This window comes from Jaculus jaculus, chromosome 13, assembly GCF_020740685.1.
Source record: "Jaculus jaculus isolate mJacJac1 chromosome 13, mJacJac1.mat.Y.cur, whole genome shotgun sequence".
Taxonomy (NCBI): domain Eukaryota; kingdom Metazoa; phylum Chordata; class Mammalia; order Rodentia; family Dipodidae; genus Jaculus; species Jaculus jaculus.
The window spans coordinates 52,457,562-52,484,040 of record NC_059114.1 but is presented as its reverse complement, the minus strand read 5'-3'; the positions used below and the strand labels follow the sequence as shown (position 1 = coordinate 52,484,040).

General features: G+C 39.3%; 1 pseudogene; it reads left to right on the top strand.

The window, feature by feature from the left end:
• Positions 1-708: 708 nt before the first annotated feature.
• On the top strand, positions 709-24,859 carry LOC123454065 (annotated as a pseudogene).
• Positions 24,860-26,479: the final 1,620 nt, after the last annotated feature.

The following is a 26,479-nucleotide window of genomic DNA, read 5'->3' as shown; positions in this document are numbered from 1 at the left end:
TCTATAGCCAGAAAAAAATTTTCTCCCATTCTATGGAAAATCTATTGGCTCTGTTTATTGTATGTTTGTCTGTGAAAAAACTTTTCAGCTTCATGAGATCCCGATGGTTGAGTGATTGTTTAATTTCCTAAGCTACTGGTTATTATCACAGTTTAAAAACTTTTTAAAAAGATTTTGTTTTTATTTATTTATCTGAGACAGAGATAGGTAGAGAAAGAGAGGTTGAGAATGGGTATGGCATGGCCTCTAGCCACTGCAAATGAACTCCAGATGAATGTGCCACCATGTTCATCTGGCTTATGTGGGACCCAGAGAATTGAACTGGGGTTCTTAGGCTTCGCAGGCATGTGCCGTAACTGCTAAGCTATCTCTACAGCCCTGGTTAGCACAATTATTAATGGACTAAACACATTATTTAAATAGCAGAGATTTTATGTAAAGGATAACAGAATCCAACCACAAAAGCTCTACAAGATATCCTCTTTAAACATAAAAGTACAGCAAGTTGTAAGTAAATGGAAGGAAAAGATATGAAAAGAATAGACACAAGAAGAATGCAGTAACTTACTGATGTAAGACTACATAACATTTGGAGAAGAATACATTACCAGAGGAAAAGTGGATATTTCATGTAGTGAAAATGTTAAGTCATTAGAAAGACACAAAGCATAAAACACGTAATGTACTCAGTAACAGAACTTCAAGTGCATGGAGCAAAAGCTGCAAGAATTAAAAAGAGGAATAGACAATTCCACAGAGATAGCAGGTTATTATAACATTCCTCTCTCAGATTTACAGAACAATCAGGTAAGAATCAATAAAGACAGGGAAGACATGAGTACTAGCAGCCATCTTACTTGATGTATTGATGACATTATACCCACTAAATGTAGCATGGGCATTCTTTGCAGGTGCATGTGTCTACAAATTTAAAAACACTGCGCACACACACACACACACACACACACACACACACACACACAAAATGTTTTCTAGGCTACAGAGATTGCTCAGGGGTTAAGGTGCTTGCCTGCAAAGCTCAAGGACCTGAGTTTGTTCCCCAGTATCCACATAACACTAGATGAGTCTGGAGTTTGTTTGCAGTGGCTAGAGACCCTTGTGTGGCCATTCTCTCTCTCTCTCAGATAAACAAATAATGAAACATATAAAAAACAATGTTTTCTGACTAAAGTAGAATTACATTAATAAAAATATATTAATAAATAAAGCATAAAATTTGGCAATTAAATCTTATATTCCTGAGGACAAAGAAAATCAGAGATCTAAACTTAATTATATGTAGATAGAATATGCAAAAATGTGTTGCATTGAACCAGCTATGCTTAGAGGAAAATGGGTACCAGTTAGTGTTCGTATTAGGAAAGGAATGTCACAAATCAGTTTTCAGGGAAAATGTATCACCTTCAGAAAGCTAAAAAAAAATAGAGGAGGAACTTTAAAAATATTTTTAAAAATTTATTATTAACAACATATTTTGTATGGGTACATCACTCATGGGTGCCCGCTTTTTCCTTGTCTCTGCCCCATTCCATTGGGGACCCACCTCAGTGGGGTTGCTGGTATTCCCTGTGGGGTTATGGTTTATGCATCGTGGGAGCAGCAGCCAGTTATTTTTGGGATGAGGGAATGCCTCTGTGCCTGATGTCTCCACCTGTGGCTCCTACAATCTTTCCACCCTCTCTTCTTCAAAATTCCCTGAGCCAATGATGGGTGAGTTTTAAGTCTACTTCAGTGATGAGCTCTTAGGAGCCTCTGGATCTCTGCTTTGGTGGGTGTTGAGTGTCCTCAGCATCTGTCTCCTACACGGGTGCTGACTGTCAGGCTCAGCATGGAAACAGCACTCGTGCTCAGTGCCCCAGTTCCTCTGTGGCATCAGCTTTGGCTTGGCTGAAGGGTGAGGGAAATTCCTAGACAAGGAACTTTTAAAAAATCAAGTATATTAAACAACAACAAAAAAAGAGGTAGAAATAAATAAAACAAAAAATGAAAATATGGCAAAACAGTGAGCCCCCAAACTTGTATTTAAAACATATGTTTACTTATTTATTTATTATGAGAGGAAGAGAGAAAGAGGTCAATCAAAAGAGAGAATCAGCATGCCAGGGCCTCTATCCACTGCAAAGAAACTCCAGATGCATCTGCCACCTTGTGCGTCTGACTTACATGGGTACTACGGAATTGAACCTCGATCTCTAGGTTTCACAGGCAAGTGCCATAGCTGCTAAGCCACCTCTCCAGATCACAAACTGGTACTTTGAAAGATCAATAAAATTGATAATGTTCTTGACAAAACCATCAAGAAAAAAAAACCAGAAATTGTTAATACCAGGACTAAGAGAGATACCATGATAGATCATAGATACCCCAGATATTGTATATATATTAAGAGTGTAATCTGAAGAATAGTATTTCAATACATTTGGCAGCCTGGATGAATTACTTGTATGTTTTAATTTTTTATTTTATTTTATTCTTTTTGTTTTTCAAGGTTGGGTCTCACTGTGGCCCAGGGTAACCTGGAATTCACCATGTAGTCTCAGACTGGCCTTGAACTCACAGTGATCCTCCTATCTTGGCCTCCTGAATGTTGGGATTAAAGATGTGCACTACCATGTTTGGCATGTGTATCTTTTAAACACACCATCTTTAAATTCCAATTAAAGTTCAATACTGCTGCAAGAACAACTTGAGAAACTTTGTGACAATGATGTTAAAACTAAATAGAATTACAGAGGGAAATACCTTGTCAACACAAAAATAAATATCCTCAACAAAATTTATCAAACTGAAGTCAACAATATGTAAATAGAAAATATATTATGTGAAAATGAGTTTATTCTGGAAGTTCAAGGTTGACTAAATAGCTGAAAATCAATCAGTATGATTAACTATATTCATAAAAGATAAAATTCAGCTTTTTTAATAGATAAGGAATAGTGTTTTAATAAATGTAAGTCTATTTTATGATTAAAAACCTTAGAGTAGAAAAGAACTTCCTCCAACCAACTCTCCTACAAAATCTCCTACAATTAATATCAGTATTAATTAGAAACAGTCCCATTTAAAAAATATTATATATTTTTAAAATTATTTTGTTTATTTTTATTTATTTATTTGAGAGCTACAGACAGAGAGAGAAAGACAGATAGAGGGAGAGAGAGAATGGGCGCGCCAGGGCTTCCAGCCACTGCAAATGAACTCCAGATGCGTGCAACCCCTTGTGCATCTGGCTAACGTGGGTCCTGGGGAATTGAGCCTAGAACCAGGGTCCTTAGGCTTCACAGGCAAGCGCTTAACCACTAAGCCCTCTCTCCAGCCCAATTTTTTTGAGAGAGACAGGAAGAATCAGGGAGAGAGAGAGAGAGAGAGAGAGAGAGAGAGAGAGAAAGAGAAGGATAGAGGGAGAGAGAAATATAGAAAGAAAGAATGGGAGCAACAGGGCCTCCTGCCACTAGGAATGAAGTCCAGATATATGTACCACTTTGCACAACTGACTTTATGTGATTACTGGAGAACTGAGCCCAAGGCCATAGGGCTTTGTAAACAAGAACCTTCATCCACTGAAAATTTCTCTAGTCCTCGTTTTTTGTATCTATGATTAGGAACAAGCTAATTTATGTTGATGATTACTAATAAAATTAACTGTATGATCCAGTTGTAATGTGTAAAGAAAGTCTAAAAACTTAGACTTTGAAAGATGTAAAACTCTAACTTGTAAACAACATGATTAGATATGTAAGAAGCCCTAAGGAATCTACAAACAAGGTACTAGAGCTATTATAGGAAATTCAAATTTCTAACATATAAAATAAGTGTTTATAAAATTATTATACACTAACAAAAAGTAATTTTAAAAAATAAACCTCTTGTACAGTAGAGTTTAAAATATGTTAGACTATACATTGAAATTTGTAGTAGAATTATACATTGAAAAGTACAAAAAATTACAGATCAGACTTATAAAGGCCTAAGCAGCCAACTCTATCTTCACAGATACCTATCCTCCAGTTGAGGGTGGATGTCAATCCTTCCAAGTCATCCATAGCTTTGATGCATGGACATCTTACAACTAACTAGTCTTTTATTTGTGAAGGAAATGTTGAATTGGTTAAAATATCATATGGAGGCTGGAGAGATGGCTTAAGAAATGGTTAAGGGACTTGCTGCAAATCCTAAGGATGCACGTTTGATTCTCCAGTACCAATTTAAGCCAGATTAACAAGGTGGCATATGCATCTGGAGTTCCTTTGCAGTGGCTAGAGGCGTTGGTGTACCCATTTTCCCACTCTCCCTTTCTCTGCCTCCTTTTCTCTCTCTCTCAAATGAATAAATAAATAAATAAAAATTTAAAAATTATGTGGACCTAGGGGCTGGAGAGATGGTTTAATGTTTAAGGCACTTTCTGGCAAAGCCAAAGGATGCACAAGGTGGCACATACATCTGGAGTTCATTTGCAGTGGCTAGAGGCCCTGACATGCCCATTCTTTCTCTTTCTGCTTGTTTCTCCCTTTTGATCTCTCAAATAAATAAGTTTGAAAATTATATGGACCTAAATATAAGAAATGAAACTACACCATTACAAGAAAACATCATGTATTTGTTGCTTTCTGGTTGCTGTGAGCAAATACCTGACCAGAAACAAGGAGGGAAAGGGTTTAATTTGGCTTACAGTTTCAAGAGGAAGTTTTATTGCACGGAAGGCATGGCAGCAGGAACCAGTCACATTCCATTTAAGAAGCAAAGAAGCAGGGAGTGAACAGAAAGTGGGGCTAGGCTACAAACCCTCCACGCCCACTGCCACTGACTCATTTCCTCCCACAGGGCTCTACCTCCTAAAGGTGCCACAACCTTCCCCAAAAGTGTCACCAGCTGAGGACCAAGTGTTCAGACACATGAGTCTGTGGGGGACATTTCACATTCAAACCATAACACATGGGTAAATGACATTTTAGTGTTATTGTGAAAAAGGCTTCAAACGATGACACAAAATGCAGTAAGTGACATTTTTATTACATTACTATAAAATGTTTATGCATCAAAGACATCATGACTTCACAGAAACATTTGACAAACTTTGAGAAAACATACATGAGAGAGGAAGCACTTATATCCCAAATATTTTTTTAAACTCTATATACAAACCACCCCTCACACTTCAGCCAAAGCCCAGGTGAAACCACAGAGGAACTGGGAGACAAGCAAGAGTGGCGCTTCCATGGTGAGCCTGACAAGCAGAGCCTGGGTGAAGGAGACAGTCAACACACCAAAGCAGTAATCCAGAGGCTGCTAAGAGCTCATCACTGAAGTAGATTGAAAACACATCCACCAAGGCTCAGGGAATTTTGTGGAAGAGAGGGTGGAAAGATTGTAAGAGCCACAGGCTGGGGCGTCATACCAAAGACATTGCTCCCTGCCAATATCTGACTGCTGCTCTCACAACACATAACCCACAACCTCATGGGGGATACCAGCAATCCCACTGAGGAGGGCCCCTGCAGAATGGGGGCAGGGAGAAGGACAAAAGATGGTACCAACACATGATATATCCATAAAAAGTATATCCTTAGTAAAATATACTATTTAAACAAATAGAAGGAAAAATATCTTAGTATATAAAAAAAGTACTCCCATCTGTATTATAGTATCTAATACCATTATCCACTAAAAGAAACCAATGATTCTTGGAGAATTGGCTAATTCTACAACTTGGGAAGGTAAGATAACAAGCAACTTGAGACCACCTGTAATACACACATACACACACCACACACTAAAACTCACACTGATGAATGTGTGTCAAAGGAGCTCTGCAGCTCACTCAAAAAGTTCTTAATGGCTGGAACAGTAAGATATTGAGTGAAAATTCATTTTTATAGATTTATTGCCCACAGTATAACCTAGTTATCCATAAGTCCATACTGATGTAAGGAAATGATTGGCTAAAATAATTGGGAGAGAAGAGATAAAAAATCTTTGCAGAAAAATTCCAAATGATTTATAAAGCTGATCCATCTCCAAGGAGACGAGGCATACTTCCCACTGAATAAGTCTAGGCTGTGCATAGCAACTTCCTTTTGAAGAGGAAGGCATAGAAAGAGGGAAAAGGAGTAATTTTAAGGCAGAGAAAAGTGACAAACATGACTTTAGCGGTGTAATCAAGATCAACATTCATATTCATATCATTTATTGGACATCATATGATGAGAATGACATTACACCCCTGACCCAACCTCATGATGGGAAATACATCAGCAAAACATGCTTCTTAAAACTTCCTGAGAAATTGCATGGTGAATAGGAGCAAAGGGAGCTGGGGAGATGGGTCAGTGGTTGAAAGTGCTTGTGGCACAAGCCTGATGACCAGAGTTCAGATCCCCTGAGCCCTCATAAAGTCAGTCACAAGTAATGCGTGTATCTGTCATCCCAACTCACCTGCACTAATGTGAGTCAGGAAAATCCTGATGCTTGCAAACCAGCTAGTCTGGCATGTACTGTAGCAAACCATGAGAGAAACCCTGTGTTAAACAAGGTGGAAGGTGAGAAGCACCACCCCAAGATTGTCCTCTAACCTCCATATGTGTGCCATGGCACAATGCACCTAGACATAGTGTGGTGGTTTGATTCAGGTGTCCCCCATGAACTTAGGTGTTCTGAATGCTAGGTTCCCAGCTGATGGAGATTTGGGAATTAATGCCTCCTAGAGGCAGTGTATTGTTGGGGGCGGGCTTATGGGTGTTATATCCAGTTTCCCCATGCTAGTATTTGTCACATTCTCCTGGTGCTATTATCCACTTTATGTTGGCCAGGGGGTGATGTCCACCCTCTGCTCATGCCATCATTTTCCCTGCCATCATGGAGCTTCCCCCTTGAGCCAATAAGTCAAAATAAACCTCTTTTTTTTTTTTTTTTTCCCACAAGCTACTCTTGGTTGGGTGATTTCTACCAGCAATGAGAACCTGGCTGCAACACATAGACACATCCAACACACACACACACACACACACACACACACACACACACACATGCACGCACACTAAATTTGAAAAACAAAATGATAAGGAAATATGCAATTAAATATTTTTATTTCCTGGTTATCACCCTAGCACAGAAAAAAATTATCATTAGGTAAAAACTGAGGGAAGCTGAATAAACTAGAAACTTTATTTAAAGTGTTACTATGGGGGCAGGAGAGATAGCACAGCAGTTAAAGGGCTTGCCTGCAAAGCCACAGGTCTCAGGTTTGATTCCCCAGGACCCATGAAAGCCAGATGCAGAAGGTGGCACATGCATCTGGAGTTCATTTGCAGGGGCAGTGGTGCACACATTCTCTCTCTCTTAAATAAATAAATAAAAATAAAAATATCACTATTGGCTTATAATTGTAAGAAATATGCCATGATAATAATGTATGATGTTAGTTATAGGAAAAGTTGTGGTTTGGGACTTATGCAAGAACTCCTTGGGCTATCTTTTCAAGATTTCTGGAAACTGAAATTGTTCTACAATACCTAATCTCCTTTTTAAAAATATTGAATAAAATAAAAATAGGATAATGTATTAGAAAAATGAGGGAAGGATGGAAAGAGGAAACTTACAAAAACATATTTAGATGACTCTTACATTTGTGACAAAGTATGCAGTTACACTCATATTTAGAGAAGTGCAAACTGAAAAATTTACTTTTGTCTTTCAAAACATTTTCCCTATTTTGAAGATAGTACTCCCTCCTGTTAATTAAAAGCTCTTCTACTTGAATTCTAGTAATAAAAAAAACCTCAGTCACAAACCCTAACATACACTAAATGCCCAGTTATTAACAGCTAGCAACTTGTTATTTGACCTGTGGCAAAATCCACCCTCGTGGGCAATTGGGAAGAGAGTAATCATCTGCACAGAGTGTGCAGTAGAGGCAGCCATGCTATTGAGGATGATAAACGCACACATATATGGATGAATAGTGGTTAATTAACTGAGCTGGACCCAGGATCTAGGCTATGCTGCTAGAGAGGAGATCCCTTGATTCTGCTCCTCGTTCCATTTTCAATGTTCATCCTATCAACCATCACTGTAATATGTTTGATTTCTATCAAGAAAAGTCACTATTAAGAGATTCTCTTCCTTCTCTTTTCTCTCTCTACCTCCCTCCATCTTTATTACCCATAAATTAGGATAACACTGATTAGAACATATCCCATCAAAAGCCACCTGAGCCATCATATTCCCCCTTCAGGCTCTGAGAAGATGCTTGTTTACAGTGGTTGGGTTCTTGATGTGGTTGGGTTCTTGATAGAGTGGGAAATATTGAAATCCAGCTTGTGTGTCTGTCATCTTCTGATTCTTTTATTCATAGCAAATCTCTTATTGCTAATATTTGCTGTATTATATGTATTGATGGCTTAGCCTATCAAAGAAGTCACTAGATAGCCTAGAATTTTCAGGTGGTCGTAGGGAGAGGCCACTAATAATTATCAATTTCTATAAGTCTTGTGCAACTAATTAAAGATCAACTACTCAGGAGATTGCAGGACACATCGCAATGTGAATTTATTAGCTTAAGATGATAGCAACTGCCACGGGAATAGAAGACCCCCAACCCAAGTGGAGAGTTTGTTCTCTTTCTACTTTCAACGTGCATGTGACTAGAAGGCTCTATGCTAAGCATAGACACCTTAACTGGCATCAACTAAACCACATAGTTGTAATCATGGACCCAGTCTTGCCATAGAGACCAAAGTACTCAAATATGATACAATGATTCCCTTCAGACAAGAACCTGCTGATAGAAAACCTGTCAATACCATCCTCTTTGTGTGTGTGTGTGTGTGTGTGTGTTGGGAAGGATTCCAAACTGTCTTCTGTGACTGTCATCTGCTGGATTTCCTTGGCTGATCTGACAGCATCTTTATGTTATGGTTCTGAAGGCCTGGGAAGTTGTCTCCTATGCAGGAGCATTTGCCCATTGAATATCTGGCACTTGTGCTTCTTTTACAGCTGAGATCCAATAAAGTAATTTATTTGCTTCTTTTTAAAGTTCTTGATGCCTACCTATGTCCTCAAAGCACAATACCTTTAGCTTCTGAAAACACAACCTTTCAAATTTGTTGTCATATGGAGAAAAACTCATAAGAAACTGACAAATGATAGACTTTGAAATTTCTCTTCATATGATGAAATGCAATAGACAGGCATAAAAACTGTTAAGTTGCCAAGTTCAATTAACTATAAAGGATATATTTATAAAGTCAGCAAAGCAGAATTTTTGCTTAGCCTTCTTGCGTGCAGTCCTTTTGGATAATTCATCATCTTTTTGTGATTAATTGATTCTTTAAATATTTGATACATTGTTTTTCTTAATAACCTTTTAGTAGTGATTAGCATCAGATGAGGATAAATTTGTGTTTAGAATGAGTGGATAATGCTCTGAAAACCTTTTGTGAAGACTGTAGTCCACATTTGAGTGAAAATCTGAACATAATGTTAGAAATGCCAAAAGAATCACATTATCTGCTAAACGTTATTCGGATCCTGTTGTCTACACATCTTTTTTTTTCTTTATTGAACTTTTCATATGAACGGTACTAATAACTCTCAATTATTTTCCAATAAGGCAAAGTTTAAGAATATTGAATATTAACTCACCGCAAGTCTACATTATGACTATTTGCCAAGTTAATATCATTTTTCACATGGCCCTTGTTTTACACTGGTTTTTTTTTTTTTTGAGAGAGAGACAGAGAGAGAGAGAGAGAGAGAGAGAGAGAGAGAGAGAGAGAGAGAGAGAGAGAGAGAGGGAGGGAGAATGAGAGAGAAACGGCACATCAGGGCCTCAGCCACTACCTTGAAATGCTAGATGCTTCCACCATCTAGTGGGAATGTGCAACCTTGGGCTTGCCTCACCTTTGTACATCTGGCTTACATGGGAACTGGAGAGTCAAATATGGGTCCTGGGCTGGAAGGATGGCTTAGCAGTTAGGGCATTTGCCTGGGAAGTCAAAGGACCCAAGTTCAATTCCACAGGACCCATGTTAGCTAGATGCACAAGGGGCACATATGTCTGGAGTTTGGTTACAGTGGCTGGAGGCCCTGGCATGCCAATTCTCTCTCTCTGCCTCCTTCTTTCTGTCACATAAACAAAAATAAAATATATTAAAAAGAAAAAATGGGTCCTTAGGCTTCACAGGCAAGTGCCTTAACTGCTAAGCCATCTCTCCAGTCCTACACTAATTTTTAATAGCTTACTATATAGTAGATAAATAAAATAGTTCATAGCCCAGAAGGACTCTAAAATGGACAACTTAATTTTACCTCATTATCGGTTCATATTGACAAGTTTTAGGGCTTTGGAGAGGAACCAAACCTAGAGTAAAAGTAGGCTCTGGGTGTGGTTAAAGAAGTGCTTGGCTCTGTGCCTATGTCAGTAACATCTGGGCAGTCATCCTGAGGGACCCCCAGTAAACAGTGAGTCACATGTACATTGATGGCATGAAAGACCTAGAACTTTCACATAGAAACTCACCTCAGACCTAGCTCTCCCCCTCCCAATTTCTAGGAAAGAAGGGCTCAGCCTTTCCACATCCTTATAGCTCTCAAATATTTTTGTCTTTTTGTTATATCAGGTTAATCTCTCAATGCTTGCATTGCATAAAAATAATACAAAATCTGAAGGAAATGCAAGAAGAAACAGGTGGAAATATACTAATCATATAAATCCTTCCTATATTTCTCCCATTTTAAACCAGAAGAAATGGACAAATGTAGAATAAAAAAAATTACAACTATTAAAGCAGAACTTATATCTAATGTGTATAATAGGTAATATATCTTATTGGATATATATCACATATCAAGTATATAGGACATTTATTTAAATTGGCTATATATTAACCCCCACCCACATCTGAACAAAGTCACAACACAAGTAGCACTTTACAAACACAAAGCAATAAAGGTAAAATTTATTAAGATTTTTGTTGCTTGCTATTTTTTATGATTTGAAGACAGGGTCTAACTCTAACCTAGGTTGACCTGGAGCTCCTGGTGATCCCCTACCTCCGTCTCAAGAATGCTGGGATTAAAGCTTGTGGGCCACCACACATGGCCAGTATGATTTTTTTAATTTTTTTTTTTTATTTTTTGAGGTAGGGCCTCACTCTGGCCCAGGCTGACCTGGGATTCACTATGTAGTCTCAGGGTGGCCTCGAACTCATGGCAATCCTCCTATCTCTGCATCCCCAGTGCTGGGATTAAAGGTGTGTGCCACCACTCCCGGCTCCAGTAAGAAATTTTTAAAGCCACATACCACAAGCACATATTTTTTTTTCTCCAGTGTTAGGGATTGAATCCAGGGACTGTGCATGCTGACAAATAATTGACCACTAAGTTACATCCCCAGTCCTTACACTGTTAATAATTACACTTAATAACAATCATTGAATCAAATGAATCATCAAAAAATTTTAAATGAAAAATAAACTAAAGTTATACAATGATAATACTTACAAATATATTCTGAATTTAAGCTGGAGGAAACCTACTCTTCAGGTTTTTTTTTAAAAAATATTTTATTAGCCAGGCATGGTGGTGCACACCTTTAATCCTAGCACTTGGGAGGCAGAGGTAGGAGGATCACCATGAGTTTGAGACCACCCTGAGACTCCATAGTGAATTCCATGTCAGCCTGGGCTAGCATGAGACCCTATCTCGAAAAACAAAAAAAAAAAATACAAAAAAAAATATTTTATTTATTCATCTGACAGAGAAAGAGGTGGATAGAAAGAGAGAGAGAGAGAGAGAGAGAGAGAGAGAGAGAGAGAGAGAGAGGGAGAATATGGGCATGTCATGGCTTCCAGCCACTGCAAATGAACTCCAGATGTGTGCACCCCCTCTTGTGCATCTGGCTAACGTAGGTCCTGGGGAATTGAACCTGGGCCCTTTGGCTTTGCAGGCAAATGCCTTAAATGCTAAGCCATCCCTCCAGTCCCTACTTTTCAGTTTTAAACTATTAAGCTATGTTAGGGAGGGTCAAATGCTTTCATATGTAGGTAGCATGATGTGTATTCTTTTAGATTTCTTTTTTTAAGCTGGGCTACTCAATGTTTAACTGCTTTAGTGTTTACAAAGATGTGACCTTAAAAGCAGATCAACTCATATACAGCAGGGCAGCAGTGTAATGTAGTTAAGAACTGTATGCTTCTAGAAGGGCTCTGAGTATGGTCATCTACATGCTATCCTTTCATTTCTATCTACTTTTGTTTCTTTCTCTTTGGTTAAGAGTTTTAAATATGTGGGCAAATCTATAGTCAAACAGAAAGAAAATAGCACAAACTTGCTACTTATAGAAGGAAAATAAAAGTTTCTCTCCCTGTGAGGAAAAAATGTCTTCTTTTTCTTTTTCCTCAGTTCTTGTCTGTCTCCAATGGAATTTGTTTCTGTCTTCCCATCTCGTTATCGTTTGTTCCCCAAACCAAGAAGGCAAAATAAATATGATTTTGCACAGTGCTGCTTTTCTGGTTCTATAGGGTGTTGGGGTGGACTTGAACATAACACAGGCAAGGGAGGGATCATGGCTGGAATTAGCCACGACTTGTCATTCAGTGAACCCCAGGAAGCAGTGGGCAGACAGACCTAGCTCAACTCCTCAGTGGGACCCAGTAAGATCAGGGTGGAGTTCTGTGATGAACAGGGGATGATTTTGCCCCTCAGTATCCTTTGTTGATGGTTCATTTGGGACTGCTACAACTTTATGCCCCAGGAAGTGAATATAGCAGATCATTAGTTCCCAAGTCAAGAGAGCAATATTAAAGCACAGTACATGACCTCAGCCATGCCCATAATGGTTAGATTTGGAAGTTTTTGTAGAACCCACTGAGAAACTCTCCAACCTCTTGAGGCAGGTGTTCAGGCATTCAGGTAAGTCCTTGAATCTGAAACCCTGGGTTCATGTCTACTTTTAACCAAAGAATTCAATAAAATAAGACCGAGAAAGATAGTTATTAAATTATTATATTTATTTAGGGAAGCACAGATCCAAAGGAATAAAAATGAATATCCCATGTAGTTTGAGAGCCCATGGGGTGGGCCTGTAAAAAAGGTGGAGAGGGCAGAAAAGAAAGTACAAAGAACTCCTGCCATGTGGAGGGAGGAGGGGTTAAGCACTCATGTGAAAAGTAGGGATTATGGGGTCTGTGGTACTTTGAATAGCTGCCCCCAATATACTCAGTGTTTTATTAGGTTGTAGTTTGCATCTGCAGCCATCTGGCTGGAGGAGGTATCACTGGGTGGATCTTAAGGTGTGGTGGTGGGTTTAGAATTCCAATCTAAAGATATTCAAAGTGCCTAGTTCCACCTGGAGTTCCTGAAGTATGCTGTGTGGCTTTTGGCTTGTGGCCTCTCTCTCTCTCTCCTTGGTCTTGTGAAAGCAGACCAGCTTCTTCTGCCATTATGGAACTTCCTCTGGATCTGTAAGCTTCAATACATATCCATTCCTCCATAACTGTGTCTGTTCTGGATGTTCATCTCAGTGAACCTGAAGCTGTCTGCTACAGGGTCCTTCACTCTCCTTGGCCCAAGATGATGAGAAACCAGAATCTAGAGGTTCACCAGTGGTCAGTCATCTGAGAGTGAGAAAGAGAGAGAAAAAAAGAGACAGAGACAGAGAGTGATACAGAGAGAGATTGAATCCTCTGATAAACGGTATTTATAACCTCCTTATGGCAGTAGGTTTCACCTACTGGCTCAGGTGAACCAGAGAGAAGCCATTGATTGGTCTGGGCTGGAGGTAGGTTCAGGCAGAGGCCAACTATGATGTCAAGTTCTGGATTTGAAGCTTGACCAATAACAGTGTCAGGATTCTAGATAAAGACACACATATGTCACATTCCATTATTATACTTTCCACATTATACTCACACATATAGACATTGTGACTCTAAATATAACTCCTATTTTATTTATGCTAATTCTATCAAATGGTCACTACTTGGTTTAATAACTTAGGTTTAAGTAATTTAATTTCAGTCAGTATAACCTTTATCCTAGTGTTAGATAAAATATGTTGGAATAGCTTGCCTAAGCTTTATGAATGTTAAGTCATGTGTAAGACAATGTTGTTTTATGTCAATAAAATTCCTGTTATGCATAAGATCAATTGCTATTCAAGATTAAGCTAAAAACATTGGTTGTCAAATAGTGTTTTCTCTTTCAAAACAGATTTGTCAAAGGTTGTATTAGAGCTTAGCTGTTTTGCTTCAACAATGACCAGATTTCTGCTCCATTATCTGGAAAGTAACTGTCTCATTTCTGACATCTCAAGTCCAGTACTTATAACAAATTAACTCTTAAGCATATTCCCTACTTTATGGTACAGCCTCATCCTCCTCATCTGAAAAAAAAAAAAATTTCAAGCTCCAACCCACACAGGTATCTGAACTAATCAAAGATGTTTTCAAACACAGTTGCCAAGACTTTATACTCTCTTACTTGTTATTTTTGCTGATAACTTCTAGGTTAAGTTAATTGATTTAGATATATATTATTTTCAATACTGGTAACAGGTTCTGCCTGTATTTATAGCTATTAGAAATTTAAAGGATAAGATGTGCCTACTTTCTTTGCTTCAGACATGGCCTATGCCAACTCAGGACAACTCAACTTAAAAAGGTTGGACAAAATGACTTTATCTCTTGTGCCATTCTTTATCTAGATCTGTTTCCATAATCAAATGTACTGTATGTTACATCCAGGTTGATGTAACTTCCTTTCTAAATGTTATAATAACCTATGTAAAAGCCAAAGTCAATTACATTCACCAGAGCTAAAAAAGCCAACATTTTAGTCCTTGCTCCCAGGTCATGAGGCCTCTAGAGATGGTAGGACACATCTATACTGGCCCCATGACAAGATATCTGTCTTCCTGATCAAGGAGGATGCAGAGACTCTAAAACAAAACAGTCAGAACTGAAGAAAAATGAGTCTTCTTGGCTCCTCCCACCCACAAAATAAAGTCTTGGCCAACACAACCCTGACACATCCTAACAGACAACACCAGTATTGGAAAAGCTGTAGGACTACTCGTGGGTCCCTAAAGTCTCCTTTGGAGAGCCATTAGTGACCTCCAACTAATTGTTCTAATTCTATAATTTAAAAAATCCATAGATGTCAAAATGGTTATTTTCAAATCTAAACTATATATATATGACTCTAAGCAAGGGTCACTAACTAAAAAAACTTTCTTATACTGAAAATAATGGTAGATCTCTTCTAACTTGTACCAGAACATCGTTAAATAATTCCTGAGGTCAAAATATATTTGTATAGCTCTTAATGGCACTCAGTGGCTCTGTGCTATGAACCTGTGGCCCTGGCTACCCCAAGGACAAATTAAAAAGGTACACTGTACAAGGGCATTATACAAACTATGGTATGTTCACCACTATAAAAGTTAAATATTATGTATATATTCCTGATAATGCTGCTAAAATCTCATCTGTTTTCCAAGGCATACAAAAATAGATTCAAGCCATGTCAAACATTATTGTGCCATTTGATGAATATTTCTGGAAGAAACTCCCGGCCAGTTCATGCTCAAATGGTCCTAAAACAATTTAACTCCATCTACCTGGGTTCCCTCAAAGCTCCCCAAGGTCTAAAAGTCCACAGGGAGGACAACCCTAAAGATGACCAGTTTGGTGGGTGCTCACTTCTCATTAACTCCTTACTTTTATATTCCTTCTCCCCAACTTTTTCTTCCAAAACTTTCTTCATACACTCCATCCATAAACTTTCAGGGTCCTTTAAAATAGTTCCCATTTCTGGCAAAGACTCTCTAACTTCCATATTTCTACACCCCATTCAGACAGAAATAATTCAAGATCTGATGTCATTGCCCCTGTCCTCTGACAGTAGTTAGAGTGTCTTCTCATGAGAGGGGGGGAATAAGAAAGGGGGTACTGTTAGGATCACTGGACCTCTGAAGGTAAAAAAGACAAAAAAACTCTGCATTTGTTAGAAATCAAAGATGATCTGACTTCTTATCTCTTGCCTAATTCCCTAGACTTGTTTCTCCACAAATAGCCAGGACCCCTTGTGAGAGGGAGATCTTTCGTAGGATTTAAACATTGTGGTTGGTCAAGTTCAGCCCCTGGAACTTGGTGCCAGGGCTAACCTCTTCCTGAGACAGCTCCTAGCCCTAATCAACCAGCTGTCTCTCTGGTGGAAGACAGCCCACCACTATAGGGTTTAAAGACTTTTGTAAGGGGAGGGCAGGCTCTCTGACCACTTGGAAACTTCCAACTGTGGCGAGCTTTCCCTCAGCTGGGTCTGGGTTGGCTCTGCCCAGGCCCAGCTGGGAGGTAGCCCTAGCACTTACTGTCCACATGGGTTCTTTATCCCTTTGAGCTTCCCACATGGTAAGAGCACCTTGCATTTTCTTTCCTCTCTTTTCTTTCCATGCTTTTCTCTAGGCCCTCCATTTGGGTCTCTAGCCATGTGGGTACCTTTCTTTGACTCTGTACTTCCCTCAATAAATATAGTAATTTAATAATTATCCTTCTTGGTCTTGTTTTTATTCAATTCTTTGAATAAGATTAGAAGCAAACCTAGAGTTTGGGGTCCAGAGACTATCCTGGACCCCTACAACCCTGTTACAATACTGTCCCAGACCCATAATTATTATGTACTTTAGGTATGTAGACTAGCCAATAACTATCTATTGTTAGTCTGGTAAAGGACATAGAGGTTTCTGAAATTTCTTGCTAATTGAAGCATGTTTTGCTTTTATTTTTCTCCAACCTTAAACAAAATATGAAAGGTGGCATGAAAGTGACATGAATATCTACCTACATATTTAGAACTCAATGATGCCATGTCTTATAACTGGATAGAACAGGAGTTGTTCTACAAATGAGAATTATGCTCAAGAGTAATTTTCTGACATGAGTTTATATGCCCTGATCTAGTATCTATGCTTACAAAATTTTAAATACATAAACATAGGTGTATGTTGAGATTTAACTATATTTGAAGGTTTATCATATACAGAGAGAAATTTCCAAAAAAAGAATGAAAATCAATTTAGCAATCAGAATAGATAATAATGATATAGTGCTTACAAGTTGAATGAGGTAAGGTTTTTATATATATTAACTCTTTTATATATATTAACCAAATTCATAGTATTTTTTTTTCTCATTTGTGGATAAAGCAATTAAGTAGAGAAGTATCTTGCCAAGATCCCTGCTTCAGTGACAAAGCCTGCTATGACCAAGTCTTGGAAGTCATGCCAACTTTTTTCATTGTTGTTGCAGTCTCTTCATCACAAGTGAGTCAGAAAGTCTGGCCAGTGTTCCAGGGAAAGGAACTACACTCTACTCTTGATGTGAAGAGTGTGAAAAAAAAAAATCTGTGTGTGTTTTTAAAACCACCACAGTCACACACTGACAGCTTTGGAATTTAAATCCAGGAAGTCTGAGTCTTACATACTATATAAAAAGGGATTTGTCTTCAGACTCTAGTACATGTATGTATATCATAACTATAGATATTAGCATGTTAGAGTAGTGATGGTTATTTTTCTTCTTTTCAGCAGCAAAAGTCTTTTTTTAAGGTTTAAGCTGCATATAAAACATATTCCTAAAGGTCCTATTAATGAAGGTGGGTTATTAATGTCTTGGAAGGAGAGGGTTGGAACTGTTCATTGAGCCACCTTCCAAATTCTGTAAACACCTCAGGCAGCTCAGAGAAGGGCTCAGGTCTCCTCAGAGTGGTGGTCTGAAACTGATTCCTTAGACATGAAAGTTCAAATGAATACTATGGGTGATAATATTTAGCATGCACTGTTGGTGAGAAAACATGTTAAAAATGCTGTGTATGTTGTGCTCCTATCTTTTGTTATATAAAGAAAGCATCCTGGGCTGGAGAGATGGCTTAGTGGTTAAGGCTCTTGCCTGTGAAGTGTAAGGACCCAGGATAGATTCCACATTACCCAAGTAAGCCAGGGGCACAAGGTGGTGCATGTTTCTGAAGTTTGGTTGCAGTAGCTGGAGGCCCTGGTGCACCCATTCTCCCTCTCCCTCTCTCATAAGTAAATAAATTAAAAATATAAAAATATTTTTAAAAAGCATCCTCACATATAAAATCAAGTTTATGAGGAAATATGAAGTATGAATAGGTTGATATTCTTACTAGCTTATGTTATTTTCAATTGTTTTTACCTAAATTTCTATAACTGCCTTTGCAAAATAGTGAAAAATCATGACTATTCTTACTGACCTTAACCTTTCTGAGAGATAACTTCTCCTATACCCACACCTTCAACTCACTCATAACCTACAAATAATGTCTGGTTAAATTTTTGACTGATGGCACACCAAATTATTTTTGAAAGTTCTGAGTGAACTTAGAGGCACAGTGTTGTTGAGGAAGCTGTGTATTTAACCTGTTTGTTAAGTGCAAATTCAAGTCTTTAAGTCCTATGTCATATTTTGAATTCTTTGTTCTTTTTTTGTTCTATTGACTAGAAATCCTAAAACTGCCTCACTGTTTTTAAATTAGCAAAAACATGGCATTTGAATAAATAAGAATCTATAGAGGGAAATACCATTTATTCTATATAGAGACCCTGATTCCTCACATTTAACTCTTATTAATGCCCCTTGCACTGAGGTAGAAATTCAGTCCTCGTTCATTGCATCTGTTCTAGTTCAGTAGTGGACAAAATTGGTTTGTATGTAGATACCATCTTTCCACAATGTATAACAGAAGAGAAAGCCATAGCTTCTTTTAAGCACCAATAAAGATTTTTCCCTTTTTGATTAAAAAGTTTGGTTTTTCTTTTAAAAGTCACCAGGTGCTGAAGAGATGGCTTAGTCATTATGGCACTTGCCTACAAAGTCTAAGGATTCAGGTTCGACTCCCTAGTACCCATGTAAAGCCAGATAAACAAGGTGGTATAAGCAATTGGAGTTCATTTGCAATGTCTCAAGGCCCTGGAGCACCCACTCTTTCTCTCATCTGCCCCTCTCTCTCTAGTAAATAAATAAAGTATCAAAGTCACTGAAGCAGACTAATAGGTTCAAACCAATTTGCTCTCCCCTTCAATATGTTAGCTAAGACTCAGATATTTAAGAATAATCATAGGATGTTGGGCTTGTTTGGGGTCTTAGAGACTAAACATATAGATTTGTATTGCTGGTTAGAGGGTATCATGGCACAGCACAAAACAACGGGAGGATTCAGCTCTTCAGCCTCAGAGGGGGAGAGACTGTTCTTTTCCAATCATGCCAATGCCACTTTTTGTTGGGAGAAGGCCTTTCTGAAAACTTCCAAAGGGCTTGAGATTTCTGGCATTTCTAGGTAATGATTTTTTCTTCTCATGAGAACATGAGTTCATTAGGTCATGACCATTGCTCATGAGCACAGTATGACAGGGTCACTGTGCCCTTTTCTGAAATAGCTTCATGTCTCTCGTAAAGGTATGCAGTATCTATAAATCTCCTGCAATGAAGCTATAATTACATTTCTCATTGAGGTCACAATTTTGCCTTGGGGCAAGAATAAAAAGGGTGAGATATGCCCTCTTTAAATAGGGGTTCCCTTCTGAGTCTTGGATTTAAAAGTATAGGTAAAATTTTTGTCATCTACTCCCCAGTTGCAAACTGAAAGACCTCAGCCCTGGGGCTCAGGATAGATCTCTTTAGGTAGAGAACTGGAGGCCTTATCTTTTGTTTATCTTTGAGCCACACAGGGAATAAGGGGAGCATGAACTGTTTGTTCTATCTGCTGGTGACCTACTATTTTCTTCTCGTTGCAATAAAAAAAAAAAAAACAAAAAAAAACCTATGTTTGGTATAACCCCAAACAAGCAATGAATCCAAGTTTCTCAGATCTCTTCTATGCTTCTCTTGCAAGTTCTGTGGCTAGCATGAATAAGGGCCATGAGGTCCAGAGAAATGAAATGACAGAGGTAGGGCATGCTTCCACATGAGGAATCAGCTGCTCACGCTCTTAGGCCATTATAAATATAGCTAAAGGAACTTGACAGACACAGAAACTCAATATGTTTAGAGAATGCAATGCAAAAGTTGAACAACAGAACCTATGCTGGAAAGGGCAAAGATCTTGTGACCCAATCAACACACTTTCTCCCAGGGGCAGGGATGTTCTTTAGTCACAATATGCTGACTGGTTTCTTTTCATCCTGGAGTTTGGACATGAATTTATAAATTTGGGAAACTATTCTCTCAGCTGAGAAAATGAGAAGTCTAAGGAAATGAAAATGTTTATTGTTAAAATTGTATTCCAAAATAAAGCTTGTAATTTTAATAATACTTAATGTGTCACTAGGGTGTTATGTTAGAAAGCGAATGATACTTGGCAGGTCTTCATTATAGGCTGATAGATTTAAAAAGCAGGAAAAAATGGAAATGACAGTCTTTCTTCCATGTGACAAGTGTGCATTCAAGTTTTGCTGCAAAGAATTGTCTAGCAACTGAAGACGGGTTTGCAGATTGCTGCAGGGACAACGGCCCTCCACACAGCGGTGACCTAAGCACAGTATTATGTTAGCAGTTGCCAGCAGATTCAGGAACTAGTTTCCTCCAGCATGTGATAGCTTTCACACTGTGAAGCAGACTCCTGTATCCCAAGCTGGCCTCCAACTTTCCATGTAGCCAAAGATGACCTTGAACTTACCATTCTCTTGCCTTCACCTCCTGAGGGCACCATTGAACCTGGTTTACCGTGTGCTCAGGATCGCGCCCAGGGCTTTGTCAATGTGGGGCCAGTACTCTACCGACTGAGCTGTATCCCCCGGCTCTGGCACTCACTCTTACTGCTATTTCACAGTGCTCGTGGACGCAGTCCTCTTAGTTTCTCATTGCCTTGCACCCAGTTTCTATAATTTGCATAGCTAATCTACACAATTTCTATTTTCTGACAACAAAGTTCCTTGTTATGATTTCATCTTTTTTAAAAAATATTTTTTGTTTATTTTTATTTATTTATTTGAGAGCGAGAGACAGAGAAAGAGAAAGAGGGAGAGAGAGAGAAAGAGAGAGAGAGAGAGAGAGAGAGAGAGAGAGAGGGAGAGAATGAGCACGCCAGGGCCTCTAGCCACTGCAAATGAACTCCAGACGTGTGCTCTGCCTTGTGCATCTGGCTAACATGGGTCCTGGGAAATTGAGCCTCGAACCGGGGTCCTTAGTCTTCACAGGCAAGCGCTTAACTGCTAAACCATTGCTCTAGCCCATGATTTCATCTTTTAGTACTATAACTGATTTTAGTCAGACACTGAGATGGTGACTTGGTTTACAAAGTTTTGCCTTTCTTTCATCTATTTGCCTTCGTGTAAACTGTTCCCTCCACGTAGAAATCCCCTTTCTGTCTTTTTGAAACTTGTCTCTTCTTAAAAAGCTGGATGTGGTGGCACAAGCCTTTAATCCCAGCACTCAGGAGGCAGAGGTAGGAGGATCACAATGAGTTCGAGGCCACCCTGAGGCTACATAGTGAATTCCAGATCAGCCTGAGCTAGAGTGAGAACCTACCTGGAAAAACCAAAACCAAAGACAAAAGAACAACAACAACCTTGTCTCTTCTGAAAAGATTCAGTCCACAAATTATTTTGATGCTAATACCTTCATTTATGCCTTATGCGAACAGACTAGATCACTCAGTACATTATCATAGCAGAAGAATTGGGTATTAGGGACACACAGGGTGAATGCTTACACCAGAGAAGAGAGAGGAGCCCTACAGAGGAAGGAAACAAAAGGAGGAGGCAAGGAACTTCCCATATGCAGTGCATCATGACCCACATTCAATGCTGCAGAAAAGGAGAAGTGAAAACATCTCTGGTCTGTATTTTCATCTGCACACAGTGAGTCACAGCATGATTCATGAGTCTAAGACAGTGGTTACTCAACGGTGCCCTGAGCCTGAGGAACACACGCAGGAAGTTGACTTCATGTTTCACATACCTCCTCAAGTTATGTGTGTGAATTGAATACATATTCAGTACATTAAAATTAATTGAATAGAATCAATCTCAAGAAACCAAGATATACAAATTCTCACATTTTTGAAACTTAAATTGTTTAACAAATGAAATGATATCAATCAATATTTGTATGACATCTATGTAATAAATCTTTGGCAAAAGTGATTAATGCATTTATTAACTAAACTCAACAAGACCACTTTTCCAATACATTTGTTCTTGCTTTGTTTGTTTTGTTTTTTCAAGGTGGGGTCTCACTCTAGCCCAGACTGGCTTGGAATTCACTCTGTAGTCCTAGGCCGTCTTTGAACTCATAGCGATCCTCCTATCTCTCACTCCCAAGTGCTGGGTTTAAAAGCATGTGCAGCACCCCACCCCACCCAGCTTTCTAATACATTTGGATTAGGATATATTTTTGTTTGATTTTAGCAGTGAGCCACTTTGTCTCTCATTCGAGAAATGAAAGTTTTGTGAAAAATTTTTGGATGCAGCAAAGTTTCTAGAATCCTTTCTCCCCACCCCCTCCTTGTCCTTTTTAAGTAGCTGCATGTACCAAACACAAAAACTTTATGGTGCAGGGAGCGGCTACAGACGCCATTACAAGATGGCGCTGACTTCCTGCTGAGAGTGGTGACGAACAACCCCCTACTTGGTCATATCCTGGCGACAGTCTTGCTTGATGCTGCGCGTGCACATGATGTAATGCATCCTGGGCCTATCCCGTGGCCCTGGGTGATGGGGGAGCAGGTGGCGGCCAATCCGTAGGTGTCTAGTAGTATTACACCCTATAAAAGCAGCTACACTCCTGCGCCCTGGCCCCTCACCATCAACTTTTCTGTTAACCAAGAGGCTCTCCAATAAAGTGTGATCGAGAAGGATCTTTGTTTGCTGATCGTGCTTTTCCTGCGGGTCAGGGGGCTCGCAGCATTATGGGGTGGGGGAGATGACTCAGTCGGTAAAGTGCCTGCTGTGCATGCATGAAGACCTGAGTTTAAATCCCTAGCACCCGTGTGTAAAGCTGAGCATGGTACTTGCAATCCTAGCACTGGGGAGCTTGAGACAGGAGGATCTTTTGCTCTCTAGTCAGTGTGGACAAATAGGTGAGCTCCAGGTTCAGTGAGAGACCCTGTCTCAAAAAATAAGATGGAGAACAATTGAGGAAGACACCCGAGGTTGTCCTCTGGCCACATACACATTCACACATATGCACCTGCAAACACATGTCATACACATGAGCACACCTACCTAAGCTTAAATTTACAAGTTTATATACTGAAGAGGGACGGATTTTTGTATTCATCACTGAGTTTTTTTTAAGAATATAAGGGTGTTGAAAAGGTGATTTTTTATTTAGGGAAATAAAGTAATAAAATGATAATATTTGCTAGAATTTTACTTTCTAAAGAATCCTATCAAAATCCCTTAGTAAGCCAAGCATTCATTTCCTTTTTTACATGTGATAAGTCTAGAAATACAGATACTTACTTAGTGCTAGCTAGCCATAGAAATATTATTTGAGCCGGGCGTGGTGGCACATGCCTTTAATCCCAGCACTCAGGAGGCAGAGGTAGGAGGATCGCCGTGAGTTCAAGGCCAACCTGAGACGACAGAGTGAATTGCAGGTCAGTCTGGACTAGTGTGAGAGCCTACCTCGAAAAATGAAAAATAAACAAATTAAAAAAAAGAAATATTATTTGAAATGTATCAGTTCCATTTGATAACTTTCTATATTTAAACTTTTTTGAGCAAAAAAAATCTTATTGTATATCCCAGCCAAACCTCAAACTCATGCCAATCCTCCTGCCTTGGTTTCAGAAATATTGGGATCAGAACTGTGTACCTCTAAATTCAGCCGCATCTTGCAACTTTTTAAAAAAATTATTTATTTATTTATTTGAGAGCGACAGACACAGAGAGAAAGACAGATAGAGGGAGAGAGAGAGAATGGGCGCGTCAGGGCCTCCAGCCTCTGCAAACGAACTCCAGACGCGTGCACCCCCTTGTGCATCTGGCTAACGTGGGACCTGGGGAACCGAACCTTGAACCGGGGTCCTTAGGCTTCACAGGCAAGCGCTTAACCGCTAAGCCATCTCTCCAGCCCCATCTTGCAACTTTTGAGATGTGTCTATTCCCTTTCCTTCTACTTCTTTCTGTATTAAAGCACTTCATAGAAAAATCTGGTCCCTAGCAGTCTTAGATTGATACCCAGCTTGTCAGAACCAGCTTTACAAAGTTATTTATAGCTAAATAAGAGAGTTTTTAATTTTTTTAACCCAAACACCTTAGCATAGTTCTAATTTAACTTCAAATAAAAATCAGGAGAGGAGATAGAAAAGATGAGGGAGTGGGAGGAGGGTCAATCAAAATTTAAAACATGGGTTGGAGCGTGATTCCGCGGGCAAGTCGGCGGCGAGCAGCCTCTGGCAGGAGGCGGGCACGGCGGGCAGCGCCGTGAAGCCCATTTTCAGTCCAGATATGAAGGAGATAAGCGCCTGGTATCAGAGGTGCCCCACACTGTGCATTTATTCCAGCTGGGTAGCACTGTGAAACAGGGACGGGATAAGATTCGAGAAATGTTTATGAAGAATGCTCATGTCACAGACCCCAGGGTGGTTATCAAGGGAAAGATGGAGCTGGAGGAAACAATCCATGTGTGGAAGCAGCGGACACATATTATGCGGCTCTTCCATGAAACAGAAACACCAAGGCCAAAGGACTTCCTGTCCAAGTTCTATATTGGCCATGACCCCTGAAGACGCTCAGTGGAAAGGTGCATGTTGATACTTATTTTAAAATACAAGTAAACTCATGACTTTATGGCTGCTTTGTGATAAAATTGTATTGGTGGACCAGAAAAAAAAACAACAAAACATTATGACTAAGCCATGGGAGAACCAACTTCTTTGCTACCTAATAATATGTAAAGAGAGAGCTTGTCCAGAAGTATCCCATGGAAGTGGATAATATGCTCAAGCCATACGTTGTCATTAGAAAAAATTCAGTGCCAGGGTTGGGATACCTTCCAGTAAGTTGATGGACAGGTAGGCCCCTACCCCCCCCACCACCAAATATTACAGGCGATTGTAAATGCTGTTTGTTGCCCACAAGAACTAGATGATTAACGGCCTTGTTGCTAAAGACTCCACACACCTAGGCCACAGTCACTCAGAATTCAAGCCGGAGGTGAGCTGGAAGTCTCCTCCCTGTTGACTACCTGTCAGAAAGCTGGAAAAAGTTACGCAGTATGTGGCCTTTTGGGAGAGAGAAGTCATCAATGGTGTTATGAAGCAGGGTACACTGCAAGCCTTAAGGCTGGCCAGCCAGGCCAAATGTGCCACTGGTACAATAGTGGCATGTCTGTTAGGGAAACCAACTGCTTTCTAATTAGACTGGAGGCCCGCTCCACGGGAGGGAATACATGCCTGGTACTGAAAACCTAGTCAGAAGCCTATGGCTGGGGAGGTCATAAACTCATGGGTTCAGCTAGACTGACAGCCCAACAAACCCCAGGGATCCCTTGACTCCATCTCCCCACTGCAAGGATTAGAGGAGTGTGCTACTGTGATTGGCTTTTATGTGGTTACTGGGCATATGAACTTAGGTCCTTCACAAAGCAAGTACTTACGCAATTGAACCATCTCCTTAGCCCCTAGGCAACTCCAGCTTGAGCTTTTGCTGCCTCATAGTACTGTGGTCCAGGGCCCTTTCATTCGACTTACACACTATTGGCTGTAGTCTGTCACATATGTTCAACATATCTATGAGGAGAGCTGTGAAATACTATTTTCTCTTGTGCTGAGGAGAAGAAAATGAAACAGGAGCACACGTATACAAAGCATGGCTTCCACAATACTATAAGTGAAAATTGTTTAAAAGTATGTTATCTGCTCTTGGAAAAGTAGCCTATATTATTGAAACCAAATTTGAGCTGTATTCATTTCCGATTCTTTCTGTTCAGGTTGGCATTTATTTATATACAATTGGGCATCTCATCATGGAATTTATGAACATCCTTGGGTATTGTCTTTAGAATTTATCACTACAATTTATTTTATCTTGATTTAATATTGCTAATGAGGATGCACTAGAAGTATAAGGATGTATTAGTTCATCCTAATATGCAAGTGAAAGTATATCTCATGATTTCTTTTTAGCTTTTTGAAGTTATTATAGCATCAAAAATGATTTGCACATCTCTGATAATAAGTATGGTCTCACAATTTTCACTGCATTAGCATTTGATGAATCTGAGGATTTACATTACAAAAATGAAATTATATCTAATAAAAATACTCCATAAGTGTCACAAAGACAAATGAGATATTTTTATAACTTAAAAATGTATCCCTTCTAAGAACATTTTTTAACATAAAATAAGAACCAAAACTCCCCCCAGATACTATAGTTTTAGGCTAGTTTGAACTTAACTAGAATGAAATTTTTAAATAAGAGTTTCCCTTCCAAACT